This window comes from Diadema antillarum, unplaced genomic scaffold (genome assembly GCF_040938485.1).
Source record: "Diadema antillarum isolate AM-2024a unplaced genomic scaffold, OU_Dant_1.0 seq00000835_RagTag, whole genome shotgun sequence".
NCBI lineage: Eukaryota > Metazoa > Echinodermata > Echinoidea > Diadematoida > Diadematidae > Diadema > Diadema antillarum.
The window spans coordinates 350,815-368,702 of NW_027271711.1; positions in this window are offsets into that span (position 1 = coordinate 350,815).

Consider the following 17,888-nt stretch of genomic DNA (forward strand, 5'->3'; position numbering starts at 1 on the left):
TATTTATGACGTTAATTTCATTGCACTTTTGTCACTTGTTCATCACGTCATATTAGCGATGTATTTATGACATAAATTTAACGTCAGTTTTGCGACGTATTTATCATATCTTGTCAGCGATGTATTTCTGACGTATATATTTACGCCAGTTTTTTGATGTATTCATCACGTCATGTTAGGGACGTATTTATGACATAAATTTCACGTCAGTTTTGTTACGTGTTCCTCACGTCATATTAGCCATTCATTTATGACGTATATTTCACATCAGTTTTGTTACGTGGTCCTCACGTTATATAAGCGATTCATTTATGACGTATATTTCACATCAGTCTTATTATGTGTTCATCACGTCATATTTGCGACGAATTTATGACGTGAATTTGAGGTCAGTTTTATTATGTGTTCATCACGTCATAGTTGCGGCGTATTTATGACGTGAATTTCACATTAATTTTGTGACGTGTTTATCACGTCATGTTCGCCTATGTATTTATGACGTAATTTTCACGTTAGTTTTGTTCCATGTTCATCACGTCATATTAGCGATGTATTTATGACGTAAATTTCACGTCAGTTTTGTGACGTGTTCATCACATCATATTAGCAATATATTTATGACTTCAATTTCCCATCAGTTTTGCGACGTGTTCATCACGTCATGTTCGCGACATATTGATGACATAAATTTCACATCACTTTTGTTCTGTTTTCATCAAGTCATATTAATGATGTATTTATGACGTAATTTTAACGTCAGTTTTGTTACGTGTTCATCACATCTTATCAGCGACGTTACTCATGACGTAAATTTCACATCAGTTTTTTGATGTGTTCCTCACGTCATATAAGCGATTCATTTATAACGCATATTTAATGTCAGTCTTGCGACATATCTATCACATCATATTAGTGACATATATATATGACGTAAATTTCACGTCACTCTTGATACGTGTTCATCACGTCATATTACCGATGTATTTATGACGTTAATTTCACATCAGTTTTGCGACGTATTTATCACGTCTTGTTAGCGACCTACTGATGACGTAAATTTTACATCAGTTTTGTGACGTGTTCATCAGGTCATATAAGCGATGTATTTATGATGTTAATTTCACGTCAGTTTTTGAATGTGTTCATCACGTCACGTTAGCGACGTATGTATGATATAAATTTCATGTCAGTTTTGTTACGTGTTCCTCACATCATATAAGAGATTCATTTATAACGTATATTTCACGTCAGTTTTGCGACGTATTTATCACGTCATGTTAGCGATGTATTTATGACGTAAATTTCATGTCAGTTTTGTTAAGTGTTCATCACGTCATATTTGCGACATATTTATGACGAGAATTTCATGTCAGTTTTGTGACGTGTTCATCACGTCATGGTTGCGATGTATTTATGACGTAAATTTCACGTCACTTTTGTCACGTGTTTATCACATCGTGTTTGCAACGTAGCGCCTATGTATTTACGTCGTAAATTTCACATCAGTTTTGTGACGTGTCATCACGTCATATTAGCAACATATTTATGACGTAAAATTCACGTCAGTTTTGCAACGTGTTCGAGTCATGTTAGCGACATATCTATGACATAGATTTCACATCACTTTTGTTTGAATTTCATCACGTCATATTAGCGATGTATTTATGACATAAATTTAACATCAGTTTTGCGACGTATTTATCATATCTTGTCAGCGATGTATTTCTGACGTATATTTTATGCCAGTTTTTTGATGTATTCATCACGTCATGTTAGGGACGTATTTATGACATAAATTTCACGTCAGTTTTGTTACGTGTTCCTCACGTCATATTAGCCATTCATTTATGACGTAAATTTCACGTCAGTTTTCTTATGTGTTCATCACGTCATGTGAGCGACGTATTTATGATGTAAATTTCACGTCAGTTTTGTTACTTGTTCATCACGTCATATAAGCGATTCATTTATAACATATATTTCACATTAGTTTTACGACGTATTTATAACGTCAGTTTTACGACGCATTTATCTCGTCATATTAATGACATATTCATGACGTTAATTTCACCTCAGTTTTGCGACGCATTTATCACATCTTGTTAGCAACGTACTTATGACATAAATTTTACGTCAGTTTTGTGACGTGTTCATCAGGTCATATTAGCGACGTATTTATGACGTTAACTTCACGTAAGTTTTTTTATGTGTTCTTCACGTCATGTTAGCGACGTCTTTATGATGTAAATTTCACGTAAGTTTTAATACGTGTCCCTCACGTCATATAAGCTATTCATTTATAACGTATATTTCACATCAGTTTGTTTTGCGACGTGTTCATCATGTCATGGTTGCGACATATTTATGATGTAAATTTCACGTCACTTTTGTTACGTGTTCATCACGTCATAGTTGCGACGTATTTATGAAGTAAATTTCACGTCACTTTTGTAACGTGTTCATCATGTCATATCAGCGACGTATATATGACGTGTTCATCACATCATGGTTGCGATGTATTTATGACGTAAATTTCACGTCACTTTTTTCACGTGTTTATCACGTCATGTTCGCAACGTAGCGCCTATGTATTTACGACCTAAATTTCACGTCAGTTTTGTGACGTGTTCATCACGTCATATTAGCAACATATTTATGACGTAAAATTCACATCAGTTTTGCGACGTGTTCATCACGTCATGTTAGCGACATATCCATGACGAGAACACCTCGTCTAAATTGAACTCACCGTTTTGAATGTTTACACAAGAGAAGCTGCTATCTTAATCCTATTAGGATTTGACTGCCATACCCAGCATTACCAACGGTTAGCTCTCTCATGACAGAGACCCCCCCCCCCTCCTTTGTTTTTATCTCAGTCTGGCAAGTGTAAAATGACTGCATGCATGGGTGCACGCACACATCAGTGTGCTTTGCCGCTCATTGCTGTTGCTATGTTGTCATGAGTATTCTCTCTGCCATTTCTACATGCCGGGAAGGTTGGAAGAGACTTCCCCACCTCCCAGATGTGATATCTTTATACAATCCAGGTTTTAGACCTTGCAATCCCCTAAAACAATGTTGAATCAATCCCTAGACTTGAGTGGTAAAGAATTGTGAAGTACTATTGCAGAAGAAAACAAAAATCCTGCACAAATAAAGATTGCACTTTCTTGAATATGTAATAAAAAAAAACTCGTGCAGCTTGTGTTTGGTAGAAAATTAACACAGTATTACGATGCCCACGTCACAATCATGCAACAAGAAGTAATTTGGTCATCAGCAATGCATTTCCACTGCTGCAAATGTATAAGTGTCTTTGATGTAGACTACACATCTACAAGCTGGTGCTGAAATAATCCTCAAACCCGAGTTGGAGGAGGAGTTGCACGTCTAAAATCTTTCCCAACTCGGGTTTGGGGATTATTTCGACACCGTTTTCTAGAGAAGGGTAGTCTGAATTCCAGACCCTTTGCCAATTAGATCGATTTTGCCACTCGTGTATTACATGGATTCAAAGGAGTACTTTCTTCTGTCATAGGTCAATGTTTGTACAAGGGATTAACTGTGCAGATAAGAAGCTTGGCTGGTGAGACAAAACGGTGTCGAAAACCCGAGCAAAGCATTGTTTTACTCGGGTTGCCTTAGATGGACTGTATTCCTAATGTATGACATAGATTTCACATCACTTTTGTTTCAATTTCATCATGTCATATTAGCAATGTATTTATGACGTAATTTTCATGTCAGTTTTGTTACGTGTTCACATGTCATGTCAGCGACCTATTTATGACGTAAATTTCACGTCAGTTTTCTTATGTGTTCATCACGTCATGGTTGCAATGTATTTATGACGTAAATTTCACGTCACTTTTGTCACGTGTTTATCACGTCATGTTCGCAACGTAGCGCCTATGTATTTACGTCGTAAATTTCACGTCAGTTTTGTGACGTGTTCATCACGTCATATTAGCAACATATTTATGACGTAAAATTCACGTCAGTTTTGCGACGTGTTCAGCACGTCATGTTAGCGACATATCTATGACATAAATTTTACATCACTTTTGTTTCAATTTCATCACGTCATATTAGCGATGTATTTATGACGTAATTTTCATGTCAGTTTTGTTACGTGTTCACACGTCTTATCAGCGACCTATTTATGACGTAAATTTCATGTCAGTTTTCTTATGTGTTCATCACGTCATGTGAGCGACATATTTATGATGTAAATTTCACGTCAGTTTTGTTACGTGTTCATCACGTCATATAAGCGATTAATTTATAACATATATTTCACATTAGTTTTACGACGTATTTAATCTCATCATCTCAAGCGATTAATTTATAACATATATTTCACATTAGTTTTACGACGTATATAATCTCATCATCTCATCGTATTTAATTTCATCATGTCATATTAGCAATGTATTTATGACGTAATTTTCATGTCAGTTTTGTTACGTGTTCACATGTCATATCAGCGACCTATTTATGACGTAAATTTCACGTCAGTTTTCTTATGTGTTCATCACGTCATGGTTGCAATGTATTTATGACGTAAATTTCACGTCACTTTTGTCACGTGTTTATCACGTCATTTTCGCAACGTAGCGCCTATGTATTTACGTCGTAAATTTCACGTCAGTTTTGTGACGTGTTCATCACGTCATATTAGCAACATATTTATGACGTAAAATTCACGTCAGTTTTGCGACGTGTTCAGCACGTCATGTTAGCGACATATCTATGACATAAATTTTACATCACTTTTGTTTCAATTTCATCACGTCATATTAGCGATGTATTTATGACGTAATTTTCATGTCAGTTTTGTTACGTGTTCACACGTCTTATCAGCGACCTATTTATGACGTAAATTTCATGTCAGTTTTCTTATGTGTTCATCACGTCATGTGAGCGACGTATTTATGATGTAAATTTCACGTCAGTTTTGTTACGTGTTCATCACGTCATATAAGCGATTAATTTATAACATATATTTCACATTAGTTTTACGACGTATTTAACACGTCAGTTTTACGATGCATTTATCACGTCATATTAATGACGTATTTATGACGTTAATTTCACCTCAGATTTGCGACGTATTTATCACATCTTGTTAGCAACGTACTTATGACATATATTTTACGTCAGTTTTGTGACGTGTTCATCAGGTCATATTAGCGATGTATTTATGACGTTAATTTCACGTAAGTTTTTTTATGTGTTCTTCACGTCATGTTAGCGACGTCTTTATGATGTGTTTATGATCTTTATGATGTCACGTGTTTATCACGTCATGTTCGCAACGTAGCGCCTATGTATTTACGTCGTAAATTTCACGTCAGTTTTGTGACGTGTTCATCACATCATATTAGCAACATATTTATGACGTAAAATTCACGTCAGTTTTGCGACGTGTTCATCACGTCATGTTAGCGACATATCTATGACATAAATTTTACATCACTTTCGTTTCAATTTCATCACGTCATATTAGCGATGTATTTATGACGTAATTTTCATGTCAGTTTTGTTATGGTTCACACGTCTTATCAGCGACCTATTTATGACGTAAATTTCATGTCACCTTTCTTATATGTTCATCACGTCATGTGAGCGACGTATTTATGATGTAAATTTCAAGTCAGTTTTGTTACGTGTTCATCACGTCATATAAGCGATTAATTTATAACATATATTTCACATTAGTTTTACGACGTATTTAACACGTCAGTTTTACGATGCATTTATCACGTCATATTAATGACGTATTTATGACGTTAATTTCACCTCAGATTTGCGACGTATTTATCACATCTTGTTAGCAACGTACTTATGACATATATTTTACGTCAGTTTTGTGACGTGTTCATCAGGTCATATTAGCGATGTATTTATGACGTTAATTTCACGTAAGTCTTTTTATGTGTTCTTCACGTCATGTTAGCGACGTCTTTATGATGTGTTTATGATCTTTATGATGTCACGTGTTTATCACGTCATGTTCGCAACGTAGCGCCTATGTATTTACGTCGTAAATTTCACGTCAGTTTTGTGACGTGTTCATCACGTCATATTAGCAACATATTTATGACGTAAAATTCACGTCAGTTTTGCGACGTGTTCATCACGTCATGTTAGCGACATATCTATGACATAAATTTTACATCACTTTTGTTTCAATTTCATCACGTCATATTAGCGATGTATTTATGACGTAATTTTCATGTCAGTTTTGTTATGGTTCACACGTCTTATCAGCGACCTATTTATGACGTAAATTTCATGTCACCTTTCTTATATGTTCATCACGTCATGTGAGCGACGTATTTATGATGTAAATTTCACGTCAGTTTTGTTACGTGTTCATCACGTCATATAAGCGATTAATTTATAACATATATTTCACATTAGTTTTACGACGTATTTATCACGTCAGTTTTACGACGCATTTATCACGTCATATTTATGACGTATTTATGACGTTAATTTCACCTCAGTTTTGCGACGTATTTATCACATCTTGTTAGCAACGTACTTATGACATATATTTTATGTCAGTTTTGTGATGTGTTCATCAGGTCATATTAGCGATGTATTTATGACGTTAATTTCACGTAAGTTTTTTTATGTGTTCTTCACGTCATGTTAGCGACGTCTTTATGATGTGTTTATGATCTTTATGATGTCACGTGTTTATCACGTCATGTTCGCAACGTAGCGCCTATGTATTTACGTCGTAAATTTCACGTCAGTTTTGTGACGTGTTCATCACGTCATATTAGCAACATATTTATGACGTAAAATTCACGTCAGTTTTGCGACGTGTTCATCACGTCATGTTAGCGACATATCTATGACATAAATTTTACATCACTTTTGTTTCAATTTCATCACGTCATATTAGCGATGTATTTATGACGTAATTTTCATGTCAGTTTTGTTATGGTTCACACGTCTTATCAGCGACCTATTTATGACGTAAATTTCATGTCACCTTTCTTATATGTTCATCACGTCACGTGAGCGACGTATTTATGATGTAAATTTCACGTCAGTTTTGTTACGTGTTCATCACGTCATATAAGCGATTAATTTATAACATATATTTCACATTAGTTTTACGACGTATTTATCACGTCAGTTTTACGACGCATTTATCACGTCATATTTATGACGTATTTATGACGTTAATTTCACCTCAGTTTTGCGACGTATTTATCACATCTTGTTAGCAACGTACTTATGACATATATTTTATGTCAGCTTTGTGACGTGTTCATCAGGTCATATTAGCGATGTATTTATGACGTTAATTTCACTTAAGTTTTTTAATGTGTTCTTCATGTCATGTTAGCGACGTCTTTATGATGTAAATTTCACGTAAGTTTTAATACGTGTTCCTCACGTCATATAAGCGATTCATTTATGACATATATTTCAGGTCAGTTTTATTATGTGTTCATCATGTCATAGTTGCGACGTATTTATGACGTGAATTTCACGTCAGTTTTCTGATGTGTTTATCACGTCATGTTCGCAACGTAGCGCATATGTATTTATGACATAATTTTCTCGTCAGTTTTGTTAGGTGTTCACGTCATATTAGCGATGTATTTATGACTTAAATTTCAAATCACTTTTGTTCTGTCTTCATAAAGTCATATTAGCGATGTATTTATGACGTAAATTTCATGGCAGTTTTTTGATGTGTTCATCACGTCATGTTAGCGATGTATTTATGATGTAAATTTCATGACAGTTTTTTAATGTGTTCATCACGTCACGTTAGCGATGTATTTATGATGTAAATTTCACATCAGTTTCGTTACATGTTCCTCACGTCATATAAGCGATTCATTTATAACGTATATTTCACGTCAGTTTTGCGACATATTTATCACATGATATTAGTGACATATTTATGACGTAAATTTCACGTCACTCTTGATACGTGTTCGTCACTTCTTATTACCGATGTATTTATAGCGTTAATTTCAGTCAGTTTTACAACGTATTGATCACATCTTGGTAGCGACCTACTGATGACGAAAATGTTACCTCAGTTTTGTGACATGTTCGTCAGGTCATATTAGCAACGTCTTTATGTCAGTTTTTTGATGTCATTTATAACGTATATTTCACATCAGTTTTGCAACGTATTTATGACGTAAATTTCACATCATATTTCCGACATATTTATGACGAGAATTTCACGTCAATTTTGCGACATGTTCATCACGTCATGGTTGCGAGGTATTTATGACATAAATTTCACTTCACTTTTGTTACATGACGAGATAAACACGTCGCAAAACTGACGTGAAATTCGTGTCATAAATACGTCGCAACTATGACGTGATGAACACATAAAAAAACTGACATGAAATTCACATCATAAGTACATCCCGAATATGACGTGATGAAAGCATAATAAAACTGACGTGAAACATAAGTCATAAATCAATCGCTTATAATGATGTGAGGACCACGTAACAAAACTGACGTAAAATCTACGTCATAAATACATCGCTAATATGACGTCATGAACATGTGACAAAAGTGAAATCAAATTTACGTCATAAACACGTCACTAACATGACATGATGAACACGTCGCAAAACTGACGTGATATTTACTTCATAAATACATAGCTAATATGACGTGATGAAAACGTCAAAAAACTTACGTAAAATTTACGTCATAAGTACAATAATTCGCTAACAAGACGTGATAAATACGTCGCAAAACTGATGTGAAATTTACATCATAAATACGTTGATAATATGACGTGATGAACGTGTGACAAAAGTGACGTGAAATTCACATTAAATTCACGTCTAAATACATCGTAACATAACTGACGTAAGATTTACGTCATAAGTACGTCACCGACAAGACGTGATAAATACGTCACAAAATTGACGTGAAATTTACGTGATAAATATATTGCTAATATGACGTGATAAATATATTGCTAATATGACGTGATAAACAATTGACAAAAGTGAAGTGAAATTTACATCACAAATACGTCGCTATCTTGACTTGATGAACACTTCGCAAAACTGACGTGAAACATACGTCGCAAAACTGACATGAAATATACATTATAAATAAACTGCTTATGTGATGTGAGGAACACGTAACCAAACTGACGTGAAATTTACGTCATAAATACGTCGCTAACATGACCTTATGAACACGTAACAAAACTGACGTGAAAATTACGTCATAAATACATCGCTAATATGACGTGCAGAACACGGTAACAAAAGTGACGTGAAATTTATGTCATAAAAACCTCGCACCCATGACGTGATGAACACGTCGCAAAACTGACGTGAAATTCTCGTCATAAATATGTCGCAAATATGACGTTATGAACACGTAATAAACTTACGTGAAATTTACGTCATAAATACGTCGCTAACATGTGATAGATACTTCGCAAAATTTGAAGTGAATCGCTTATATATGTTGTAAATTTGAATCGCTTATATGACGTGAGGAACACGTGTAACAAACTCACTGACGTGAAATTATGAACACGTCATAAATTTACGTTGCTACATGTATGACATGATGAACACGTCACAAACTGAGTGATGTAAATCGTTTGACGTCGTATAAGTACATAGCTAACAAGACGTGATAAATTACGTCGCAAAACTCACGTGAAATTGATAAATACGTCATAAATTTACGTGATGAATCGCTAATATGACGTGATTAACACGTGACAAAAGTGGAGTGAAATTTATGTCAAAAATACATCGCTAACATGACGTTATGAACACATTAAAAAACTGACGGGAAATTAACGTTATAAATACATCGCTAATATGACGTAATGAACACGTCACAAAACTGACGTAAAATTTACACCATGAATATGTCGCTGACAAGACGTGATAAATACGTCTCAAAACTGACGTGAAAAATGAATCGCTTATATGACGTGATTGACACGTAACAAAACTGACGTGAAATTTACATCATAAATACGTCGCTAACATGTGTCCCCTCTAAATCCGCGATTGCGTCAACCACAAATATCAATATTGGATTAACCAAAAATGTCATTACACGTCGACCGCAAATGTCATAACGCGTCCCAGGGGCGGATCCAGGAATTCCGTAAAAGGGGGGGGGGGCGCCTTTACAAAATCAAAGGCTGGGGCGACCACCCTTTTCTTAGTTTTGTTTCTGTTGGTTTAATCTAATATAGTGAGGGTGCACCAGAGGGGGAAGCGCCCCCTCTGGATCCATCATTGCGTCAACTACAAATGGAAAAACTCATTGCTTGCATTACAGGGGCGGATCCAGGAATTTTGTAATGGGGAGGCGTCTTTACAAAGTCAAAGACTGGCGCGACCTCCCCCCCTCCCCATTTTCTTCTTTTTATTTCTGTTGTGTTGACAAAATAAAGACAGGGGCATTAAAGGGGGATGCGCCCCCTCTCAATCCGTGATTGCGTCAAACACAAGTCAAAATCGGGGATTAACCACAAATGTCATAACACGTCGACCACAAATGTCATAACGCGTCACACGGGTGGATCCAGGAATTCCGTAAAGTAGGGGGGGGGGGCGCCTTACAAAATAAAAGGCTGGCGCGACACCCCCCCCCCCAATTCTCTTTCAAAACTCATTGCTTGCATTACGGGGGTGGATCCAATAATTCAAAAAGGGAGGCAGCTTTACAAAATTAAAAGCTACCGCACCACCCTCATTTTTTCTTTTTATCTATGTTGTTTTTAACCAAAAAAAGGAAAAGAAAATTAAGGGGGCACCGATCCATGATTGCGTCAACCACAAATGACCAAACTCATTGCTTGCATAACATGGGCGGATTAGGGAATTTCCTAAAGGGGGGGGGGGCGCCTTACAAAATCAAAGACTGGCGCGACACTCCCCTCCCCCCAATTTCTCATTAAAAACTCATTGTTTGCATTATGAGGGCGGATCCAGGAATTCCGTAAAGGGGAGGCGGCTTTACAAAATCAAAGGCAACCGCAACCCCCCATTTTTTTCTTTTTATCTATGTTGTTTTAACCAAAAAAAAAAAAAGAAAGGAAAGAAAGGGGCACCAGAGGGGGAAGCGCCCCCTCTAGATCCATGATTGCATCAACCACAAATGACCAAACTCATTGCTTGCATTACAGGGGCTGATCCAGGAATTTCGTAAAGGAGAGGCGTCTTTACAAAGTCAAGGGCTGGCCCGCCCCTCCTCCCTCCCCCATTTTCTTCTTTTTATTTCTGTTGTCTTGATGAAATAAAGAGAGGTGGCACTATAGGGGGATGCCCTCCCTCTCAATCCGCGATTGCGTCAACCGCAAATGTCAAAATCGGGGATTAACCATAAATGTCATAACACGTCGACCACATATGTCAACATTTTCAAACTTGGACAGCAAATGTCATAAGGCGTCACAAGGGTGGATCCAAGAATTCCGTAAAGGGGATGGGCGCCTTTAAAAAATCAAAGGCTGGCGCGACACCCCCCCCCCCCGATTTTCTTGTTTTTATTTCTGTTGTTTTAACATAACATAGTGAGTGGGCACCAGAGGGGGAAGCGCCCCCTCTCGTTCCATGATTGCGTCAACCACAAATATTAAAACTCATTGCTTGCATTACAGGGGCGGATCCAGGAATTCCGTAAAGGGGAGTCGCCTTTACAAAATCAAAGGCGGCTAGCGAGACCCCGCCCCCCTCCATTTTCTTATCTTTTATTTCTGTTGCGTTAACAATGTTTTGTTAACGCAACAGAGGGGGCACCAGAGTGGGATGCGCCCTCTCTCGATCCGCGATTGCGCCAACCGGAAATGTCAAAATTGGATTAACCACAAATGTCATAAGACAACAGAAATGTCGAAATTTCCAAACGTACCGCAAATGTCATAACGCGTCATAGGGGCGGATCCAGAGTTTCGTAAAGGGGAGCCGCCTTAACAAAACAAGAACTGCCGCACCCCTATTTTTTCTTTTTATTTCTGTTATTTGAAAAAAAATGAAAGAAGGCACCAGAGAGGAATGCGCCCCTCTCAATCCGCGACTGCATTATAGGGGCGGGGTCCAGGAATTCCTCGAGACGCCTTTAAAAAAATCAATTGCTTGCGCAAACCACCTCTCTCCGTTTTTTTTTTTTGAAATTTAATTTCTTTTGTATTAACAAAAAAAAGAGACAGGGAGGGGGCATACCGCCCCCCCCCCCCTCTCGATCCGCGACTGCGTCAACCACAAGTTTATTGCAAATCTGATTGTTTGCATTGCATGGGGCGGAACCAGAAATTCCGTAATGGGGAGGCCCCTTTACAAAATTAAAGATTGCCGCACCCAAATTCTTTTCTTTTTCTTTTTTTTTTACGCTTAAACGAAAGAAATAAAAGAAATAAATAAGGGCAAGGGGGATCGCGCAAGCCTTTCATTTTAAAAAAGAAGTCTCCCCTTTGCGATTTACGGAATTCTGGGACCCTCCCCCGTAATGTAAGCAATGAGTTTTGACATTTGTGGTTGACGCGATCGCGGATCGAGAGGGGGCGCATCCCCCTCTGGTACCCCCTCTCTATTTTCTGTTGTTGTTGTTAAAACAACAGAAATGAAATGAAAAAAAAATAGGGTGCGGCATAACGCATTACAGGGGCGGATCCAGGAGATTCGTAAAGGGAGGCGTCTTTACAAAACTAGAACTGCCGCACCCCCATCCCCACTTTTTTCTATTGTTTTAACTAAAGAAAAAGAAAGAGAGGGAGCACCAGAGGGGGATGCGCCCCCTTCTCGATCCGCGATTACGTCAACCACAAAATGTCAAAACTCATTGCTTGCATTATAGGGGCGGATGCAGGAATTCCGTAAAGGGAGGCGCCCTTACAAAAGCAAAGCTGCAGCAACCCTAGCCCCTTTTTTCTTTTAATTTCTGTTATTTTAACAAAAAAATAGATAGGGGGCACTAGAGGGGGTGCCCCCCCCCCCGATCTGAGATTGCGTCAGCCACAAATTAATGTTAAAACCCATCGTTTGCATTCCATGGGTGGATCCATAAATTCCGTAAAAGGGAGGCGCCTTTACACAATTAAAGGCTTCCACCCCACCATTTTTATTTATATTTGTTGTTTTAACAAAAAGAGATGTATCAGTCCCTTCCCAATCAATGATTGCGTCAACCACAAATGTCAAAACTCATTGCTTGCATTAAGGGCGGATCCATGAATTCATTAAACGGGAGGCGCCTTTACAAAATAATTACAAGGGCTGCCGCACCCCCTCCCCATATTTTATTGTTATTGTTTTAAAAAAGAGAGGTGGCACCAGAGGGGGATGCGCCTCCTTCTCGTTAACCATAATATCAAAACTAATTGCCTGCCTTACAGGGCGGATCCAGGAATTCCGTAAAGGGAAGCGCCTTCACAAAATTAAAATCTGCAGCACCCCCTATTTTTTCTTTTTATTTCTGTTGTTAAAAGAAAATAAAAAAGGCACCATAGAGGTATGCCCCCCTCTCGATCCGCGATTGGTGAAACACAAATGTCAAAACTCATTGCTTGCATTAGAGGGCGAGTCCAAATTCCGTAAAGGAGAGACGCCTTTATAAAATCAAAGGCTTGTGCAAACGCCTCGCCCTTTTTTTCATTTAATTTCTTTTGTGTTAACAAAAATAGAGACGGGGACGGGGTACCGCGTCTCCCTCAAGATCGGCGATTGTGTCAACCACAAGCACTGACAAGTTAATGGCAAAACCCATTGTTTGCATTACAGGGGCGGAACCATGAATTCCGTAAATTGGAGGGTCCTTTACAAAATTAAAGACTGCCGCTTTAACTGTCATTTAAACAAAAGAAATAAGAAGAAGGGGAGGGGGATTGCGCCAACCTTTCATTTTGAGAAGACGTCTCCCCTTTACGCTTTACGGAATTCCTGGACCCGCCCCTGTAATGCAAGCAATGAGTTTTGACATTTGTGGTTGACGCAATCGCCGATCGAGAGGGGGCGCATCCCCATCTGGTGCCCCTTTCTATTTTTTGTTGTTGTTAAAACAACAGAAATGAAAAAATAGGGGTGCGGCCGGTTTTAATTTTGTAAAGGCACCTCCCCTTTACGGAATTCTGGATCTCTTGATTGCTTGCCCTGTAATGCAAGCAATGAGTTTTGACATTTTGTGGTTGACGCAATCGCGGAACGAGACGGGCGCATCCCGCTCTGATGCCCCTTCTCTTTTTTTTCTCAAAACAACATACATGATAAAAAGAAGGGGGATGCGTCAGGCTTTAATTATACAAAGGTGCCCCCTCCCCTTTACAGAATTCCTGGACCCGCCCCTGTAATGCAAGCAATGAGTTTGGTCATTTGTGGTTGACGCAATCATGGATCGAGAGGGGGCGCATCCCCATGGTGCCCCCTCTCTATATTTTGTTAAAACAAGAGAAAATGGAAAGAAGAAAATGGGGTGAGGGTCGCGCGAGCCTTTGATTTTGTAAAGGCGCCTCCCCTTCACGGAATTCCTGGATACGCCCCTGTGACGCGTTATGACCTTTGTGATCGACGTGTTATGACATTTGTGGTTAATCCCCGATTTTGACATTTGCGGTTGACGCAATCGCAGATTGAGAGGGGGCGCATCCCCCTTTAGTGCCCCTCTCTTTATTTCGTCAACACAACAGAAATAAAAAGAAGAAAATGAGGGGGGAGGGTCGGGCCAGAATGATTTTGTAAAGGCGCCCCCTACTTTACGGAATTCCTGGATCCACCCCTGTGACGCGTTATGACATTTGTGGGCGAAGTGTTATGACATTTGTGGTTAATCCAATATTGATATTTGTGGTTGACGCAATCGCGGATTTAGAGGGGGCGCATCCCCTTTAGTGCCCCCTTTCTTTATTTCGTCAACACAGCAGAAATAAAAAGAACAGAATGGGGAGGGGGAGGGTCGCGCCAGCCTTTGACTTTGTAAAGACGCCTCCCCTTTACAAAATTCCTGGATCCGCTCCTGTAATGCAAGCAATTAGTTTTTCCATTTGTAGTTGACGCAATGATGGATCGAGAGGGGCGCTTCCCCCTCTGGTGCACCCTCACTATATTAGGTTAAACCAACAGAAACAAAAATAAGAAAAGGTGGGTCGTGCCAGCCTTTTATTTTGTAAAGGCGCCCCCCCCCCCCTTTACGGAATTCCTGGATCCGCCCCTGTTACGCGTTATGACATATGTGCTCGACGTGTTATGACATTTGTGGTTAATCCAATATTGATATTTGTGGTTGACGCAATCGCGGATTAGAGTTGGCGCATCCCCCTTTAGTGCCCCTCTCTTTATTTTGTCAACACAACAAAAATAAAAACGATAAAATGGGGGGGGGGTGAGGGTCGCGCCAGCCTTTGATTTTGTAAAGGCGCCTCCCCTCTAATGGAATTCCTGGATCCGCCCTTGTGACGCGTCATGACATTTGCAGTAAATTTGGAAATTTTGACATTTGTCATCGACGTGTTATGACATTAGTGGTTAATCCGATTTTGACATTTGTCGTGGACGTGTTATGACATTTGCAGTAAAAATGGAAAATTTGCCATTTATCGTGGACGTGTTATGACATTAGTGGTTGATTCGATTTTGACATTTGTCGTCGACGCGTTATGACATTATTGGTTGTTTTGACATTTGTTGTCGACGTGTTATGACATTTGTCGTCGACGCGTTATGACATCAGTGGTTGTTTTGACATTAGTGGGCGATTTTGACATTAGTTCGCTCTACATGGATTCTCTTTAATATTGCCGTGATCAACATGTAAGTACGCGGAAATTACTATCAGAAGTAACGCAAAAATAGAGGTTCGGCATCATTATTCTGTAAAACTAAGGGGTTACCTCGTCCCTTAATTCCCAAATTTCCATCAGCTGTTCATCTTATTAATGCGCTTTTAGAAATCATGCCTTATTTCTTATTATTTACAGTCTAGAAAAATATTAATCCCAAGAACAAAAATTGTTAACGTGAAAAAATAAATCATACAATAGGAACGTCACTGTAATGTTATATTTCTGAAATAAGTTTCTTCCTTCCGTTTACATCTAGAGGAAGGTGATATGTTCCACAAACCATGCATTCTTTTGAAGACTTACAATGGAGGTTTGAATGTTATCGCATTTGTGTCTTTGAGACACCTTAGTAATGGGTAAACTTTCCTTGTATTTATTATGATATTACGTTATGAATAACTGATGGCCGGCAAGGAACCAGTCAACAAAATAAGAGTCATTGTGGGGGCGACGGAGCTAGCGAGTTTGAAAATTTTTACATTTTTGCAGTCAAAACTTGCTTGTTCTCGCTTTATCATATCCACATTTACTGCACGTTGATATTCATTTCAAATTGTTGTAGAAAGAAAACAAGAGCTCCTCGGAGGAGGGGGGGGGGGGGGGGGCTAGACGCTCACCCGAGTATCATAGTCACCACATCTGACGCAATATCCCTGTAAATTAGAGCCACTTCTCCGTTTTTTTAGAAGGAGCCCCCCCCCCTTGGGCCACATACCCAATAAAACTGACTTTGGGTTCCTATTCCATAAGAATGATTCCCACCAACTTGGGGTGAAATCTGCACACTGGTTCTGAAGAAAATGAAAATGGAATTTAACCCCCCTCCCCCCACTTTCACTCATCTTTAGTGGCCCGGTTCCCGTAGGGGATTCCCTTAGATATTGCCGTGATCAACATGTATTCTTTATCTATAAGGTATCTACATAAAACATATCTTGACTGTAATGCTTTAGGGTCTAGACAAAAAAAAAAAAATTCTCATTTTTAAGGAGGGGTGGCTACCGCCGGCCCCTGGGGACCACATGAAACAAACACACAAACATCTTTGGGACCCCATCCCCTAAGGATGGTTCCCAGTAAGTTTGGTTGAAATCTGCCCACTGGTTCTGTAGAAGAAGATCCCCTCCTCGAAGCTTTCGATATTGAAGCACTGTAAAGCTTGAAGATTTCCGCTATTTTTAGTTATAAACAGTGACATGCCCATATAGTTTACAAAAGGCCATACGCACAGTTTTTCCTGCATGGAGGGGCACAATTTTCTTAAATAACGTAGATCACTGGAAGCGAGGGTGCGAAGCGACCGAACTCGAAATGTTTGTATTTTCAGAACTGAAATTGAGTGATTAAGTGCACATTTTGGGGGAATTGCCCCCCTCCCCTTGCTGCTTCGTTACGTAAACACTTTGACAAGACTATTTCTATCTTTCTTCCCTTTTGAATATACTGGGTCCCCTCGCGTCTCCAATCTATACTTATGCAGTTATGCAATATGCCGCTCTTCCTTTCCCCTTTTTTCTTCCGTTTACCTTTCTTTTCCTATTCTTTCCTTCACTTTTTTCTCCCCTTTTCCTTTCTTTCTCACTCTCTCTCTTCCTCTTTTTTCCTTTTTTCCTCTCCCTTCATTTTCCTGGTGATCTTTTTTGAACACGTAATAAAACTGACGTAAAATAAGCGTCATAAATACGTCACTAACATATGACGTGATAAATAAAAACTGACGTGAAACATACGTTAAAAATGAATCTTTTGTATGACGTGAGGAACACGTAACAAAAGTGACATAAAATTTACGTCATAAATACGTCGCTAACATGAAGTGATGAACACGTCACAAAACTGATGTAAAATTTATGTCATAAGTACGTCGCTAACAAGACGTGATAGATACGTCGCAAAACTGACGTGAAATTTACGTCATGATTCATGATTTGAAAATTCTTAATGAGAAACCTCTCATAACGTCATAAATACATCGTAACGAAACTGACGTAAAATTTACGTCATAAATACGTCGCTGACAAGACATGATAAATACATCGCAAAACTGACATGAAATTTACGT